Source organism: Mastomys coucha, unplaced genomic scaffold, assembly GCF_008632895.1.
Source record: "Mastomys coucha isolate ucsf_1 unplaced genomic scaffold, UCSF_Mcou_1 pScaffold15, whole genome shotgun sequence".
In the NCBI taxonomy this organism is placed as follows: domain Eukaryota; kingdom Metazoa; phylum Chordata; class Mammalia; order Rodentia; family Muridae; genus Mastomys; species Mastomys coucha.
The window spans coordinates 143685839-143690837 of NW_022196897.1; the positions used below are offsets into that span (position 1 = coordinate 143685839).

Consider the following 4999-nt stretch of genomic DNA (forward strand, 5'->3'; position numbering starts at 1 on the left):
CCCTCCCTCGCACCCACCTTCCACCCTTGCCACCACCTCCCAAACAGGAAAATAAAAAAATCTCATTGTGGAAGCTGTAGTGTGTCACAGTGAGTTCCACAGTATACATACCACTTCTTTGCGTGCCAATGTCTATTCGGATGACTTGTTGGTCTGGTATGGCCTCTGGCTTCTGCTGCTCTATCAATATTAGAACCTCACTGGGTCTCCTCTCAGATAGCCTGTCGTTGCCCTGTGTCACGGAGAGCCTGTTTTTAAAGATCTTTAAAATTGGCCCTGTGGTGGTTTAAATAGGTTTTGCCCATCGATTCATATGTTTGAATACTTGGCCACAGGAAGTGACATCAGACTTGTTGGAGTGGGTGTGTCTGTGGGGGTGGGCTTTGAGGTCTCCTGTGCTCAGGCTCCACCCAGTGCAGAAGAGAGCCTTTTCCCAGTTGCCTTCGAAAGGCAGTCTCCTTCTGCTGCCTACAGATCAAGATGTAGAACTCTCAGCTCCTCCAGCACCATGTCTGCCTGGATGCTGCCATGCTTCCCACCATGATGAGAATGGACTAAATCTCTGAATCTGTAAGCCAGCCCCAGTTAAATGTTTTCCTTAATAAAAGTTGCCTTGGTCATGGTGTCTGTTCACAGCAATAAAACCCAAACTCAGACAGGCCTCTTCATGCATTCCAGCAGTTCATTGATGGGGTAGATATTGGAGTAGGCCCTGGATCTGTGCCTGAGAGGGATCTGAGCTGGTCAGCTCACTCTCCCACTACCATGTGTTCGGGGCCAGCTTACCAGCAACTCCTGAAATCTGGACCAGCTCTCCCAAGTGTTACAGCAGTGAGGGACATGGCTAATTCTCCCACTCCCATGACCCTGGACCAGCTTTCCTTCCTGCCATAGATGGTGAGGGATGAGGGAGGGGAGGGGGGCATCTCTCCCTCATCTGCATCACTGCCCAGCAGACAAGAGGTAGAGCTGTCTCTGCTGCACTTGAGGCCGGCTCACCTGCAGGCGAAGTTCAGCAGAGACAGCTCTCCTGCTCTCATGACCTTGTAGGTAGGTATCAGCTCTCCTGCCCTCTGACAGTGGTAAGGGCAAGTGGGAGGAGAGGGGAATCTCTCTCTCACCAACACCACTGCACTGCAGACAAGAGGCAGGGCCGGTTCCCCCCCATACTCATGCCTTTGAGACCAGTTCACCCTTCACCTCCACATCCAGGGGCAGCTCTATTGGTGAGGGGCAGGGCCTGCTTGCCCAAATGCTGTAGCAGGTGAGGGGCAGAGACAGCTCTCCTGCTCTGATGACCTTGGAGATAGCTCTTGTGGCAGCACAGGCTAGGACCCCACCATTGTCCCAGGCCGCATCACCGACCACTCACATCTGGCTGTCCCTCACTACCCTCCTCCACTCTCCGGTTCGGCCTCTCTTTCATTGTGCCTGCATCCTTCTGTTTCTCTTTCTCTTCCATCTCTCCACCACTTACTTGCTCCTCTAAGTGGTACCTGGGGTCTCTGAGTATCTGGGTCATCTCAGGGATTCTATACCACACGCATGCATGCATTATAGCGCCAGGGATGGGGTCATCTCAGGCTCCGTCTGCTCCCCTAGCCCTGCACAGCACTGGGCTGTGGTCACCTCAGGCTTGCCCTTTGCAGAGACTGTTAGACTACTTACTAATCATTCAGATGTTCGTAGGTCAGAATGCTGAACATAGACATAGCTTCTCTCTTCTTGGCCACCTACTGACGCATATGTGACACAGCAGCCACACCTGCAATGACTCTAGGGGGAGACTCAATTATACTTTAAAAATTTTTTCTTTGAAGATAAGATCTCTCACCGAATATGGAACCTATCAAGTTGGGTAGATCAATGTTGCTCTCCGTTCTGAAGTCAGATGTACAGTCCTGCTCTTAGATATATATGGCTTCTGGGGGTGAACTTGGGTCCTAATGCTTGCAAGGCAAGCACTTAACTGAATGAGCCATCTTCTCAACTGCTGGAGGGAAGATTCCTCTCCACCCTGGGAAACTGGAAGAAAAAGTCCACATGGCAGACAATGGACCAAGGGGCTTGGCCTTGCTCACTTTTCTCACCAATGAGAGGGACAGGGCTGAGGTGACCCAGTCTGGATGTTCCAGTCACACCAAACCTCCGTGTCTCCAGAACATAGCACACGCTTTTGTCTTTGTGTCTGCAGTTGACTGAAGCACTGGCTTCAACACCTGTCAAAGTCTTAATCCCAGGTCCCTATGAATATGGCCTTATAAAAAATGGGGTCTTTGAAAAAGTAAACAACACAAGCACTGCAAGACATCATGGCTGGGGTGCAGAATGGACAGGCCTCCTCTTCTCCCCACTTCCCTACATTTTTGGATCGCTCACCCCCATTTTCCCTTTCTTCCCCCTCTGAGAACTGGACTCTGGTCAGCTCAAGCATAACTTAGCGGGGCCTTGCCCCTTTCCCATCCCCTCTGCCTTGCTAAAACATTAGATGACATTCTTTTTTGCTTATTTTTTGTTTTTTTTTGAGACAGGGTTTCTCTATGTAGCCCTGGCTGTCCTGGAACTCACTGTGTAGACCAGGCTGGCCTTGAACTCAGAAATCTACCTGCCTCTGCCTCCCAAGTGCTGGGATTAAAGGCGTATGCCACCACTGTCCGGCATTAGATGGCATTCCTAAAGCTAGCCACCAAGGTCTACCCCTTATTTGGCCACTTCTTCCTGAGGCTGACTACCAAGGTCCAGCTATCAAAGTATTGAAGTCCAGCAATCAAAAGCCCCCTTTGGCTCACTTAATTAACATACCTAATTAAAATTAAACACCTCGTCCTAACACAGGAGTCCCCTTTTACCTTTATAAACCTCTATTTTCCTATGGGCCATGTCTGTCTCCTTTCTATCCAGAGGTAATCCTTTGTCCCTCCTGGACAAATATCCCTTCCCTCTCTCCCTTGTTTCTTCCCCCCTTCTCCCTTCTCCTCTATCTCCTGTCTTGGTCTCTTATTCTCTGCCCTTTAATTCCACTGTTATAAATAAATCTCCTTTGTGCCGAGAACTTGGTCTTGGGATCCTGAGCCGATCTGATCTCTTACACCCTCCATCCTTCCTTTTGAGACAGGGTCTCAGTATGCCGCCCCTGCTGATGTTTGCCTCCTAAGGGCTGGGATTGCAGGCGTGAGCTCCAGGCTTACAGGTTTTCTTACAGAGGACGAAGAAAGAGACATGAGACCTGGCAAAAGTGAGACAGCCATGTGACTACAGAGGGCAGAGAGAATGGCAGGAGTCTGTTCACAAGCTAAGGAATACCCAGGTTTGTCCACAGCCACTGGAAGCCAGGCAGCGACCACCAAACAGCCCCCCAAACCCACCTCAAGGACTCCGGAGATGGCTCGTCTGCAGAAGTAAATGCAGTTTTCTGTGGTTTGACGTAATTTGTCATAACAGCTTCAGAAGGCGAAATGCAGAAGCGGCTCCATGTGTTGCACTCCGCAGGTCCTAAGCCCTCTGCCCTCCCTGGTAACTGTTCACCTCTATGTTTTGGTGCTTGTGGGGGAGCTGGTGAAGTTTGTGCTCTAAGAGGACAGAGGACACCTTCCACAGCCTTCTTTATGCTGCTGTCTGAGTCCCTTTGTGACCCCACGTCTTTACTCCTACGGTCTCTGTGAATCCTTACGCTACCTATCAGCACAGTTTGCTCTGTCCCTATTGGGGCCAGACACCCTCTAAGGTCATCAATGCACTTGACTTTTCTCTGTGGCCACGGTGACACCTCGCAGCTTTGGGTACAAGAGGTGACTAAAGGAAGGAACTGTCCTGTCTCTGGCCGGTCCTGCTGCATGATTCCCCAGGGAGACAAAGCAAGCGTGTAAGAACCAGGATTGCCAGCCGTAGTAGGGGGCGGACACTTGCCCCAGCACAGCTGTACCCTGGCACGGACCCCTGCCCGTGTTGCCAAGGCCCTGTCAGAGGCGTGACAAACAGCTTGGCTGATGGCTTATAATGTCAGGGATGATGGAAACAGGGAGACTACGGCTGAAAGAATGGGTTGGGGACGCTTGTCATAACTTTATTTGTGGGAGGTGAGTTCCTGTCGTCCGGGTGATGGATGGTGGCCAGGCCAGCACAATACAGACCCTGCCATTGCCTCTTTCCCCTCACTCTAAGCCAAATGACTTTGGGGATGAAAAATGACTTTGCTGGGAGAGCTAGAGGGGGTAGGGGAGAATGGTGGGGAGGGGCCTGGGTGCGGGCACCTTGAAAGGATTTCTGCTTTCTTCTTGCAAGGAACTAAATTTTGGCCAGTCTGACTTCCTTCCATCTCATCTCTCCAGGGAAATTACTGATAATAATCGCCCCCAAATTGTCTGCCCTAATTCTCAAACACTCCTTAAGAAAGACGTATCCTTACGCAGATGAGGAAACCAAGGAGGCTGGCTGAGGAGAACAGCGACAGCCTGACCAAGGATGTGGTAGTTGACTGCCCCGGGAGAGGCCGTGTTTACAATGTTCCTTCAAGGGGGAGCTACAATGTTACTTAGTAGACTAACAACAGCTCCTCCTCCCCAATTATCCAGTCAATAAACAGCCCAATGAACTGAACAGAGTTCTTAAAAAGAGACACACACTGTCTTAGGCAAAGCAGGATGAGGAAGGGGAAGACATCCTTGGGAAAGTGTCCAATAAGCTGTACACATTGTGGCTTCAAGGGCTATGGCCATCAGAAGTGGGCCTCTGGCAAACATGGCTGCCCTGCCAAGCGCAACAGAAGTAAAACTGGAGCACCAGGTCTGAGAGAAGAAACACTCCCTGGGGCTGGGCAAATGAAGCCAGCATCTAAAACTTGTCAGATATCACATGTTCCGACGTGGACTCCAGGAAGGAGCAATAACACCTAAACCCAAGAGGGTGGCTGGGACAATATCTAGTTTGTCTTGAGGACTCCCAGGATCAGTGATATGATAAATGTAATGGTTTCAAAGACTGGGGGAGGGGGACGGTCTTG

The 4999-nt window shown here is 50.6% G+C and overlaps 1 non-coding gene across 1 annotated transcript; it reads right to left on the reverse strand.

The window, feature by feature from the left end:
• Window positions 1-1651: 1651 nt before the first annotated feature.
• LOC116092777 lies at window positions 1652-1784 on the reverse strand. Its single transcript, XR_004119486.1, has one exon. It is a non-coding gene; the product is annotated as a small nucleolar RNA SNORA17 (small nucleolar RNA).
• Window positions 1785-4999: the final 3215 nt, after the last annotated feature.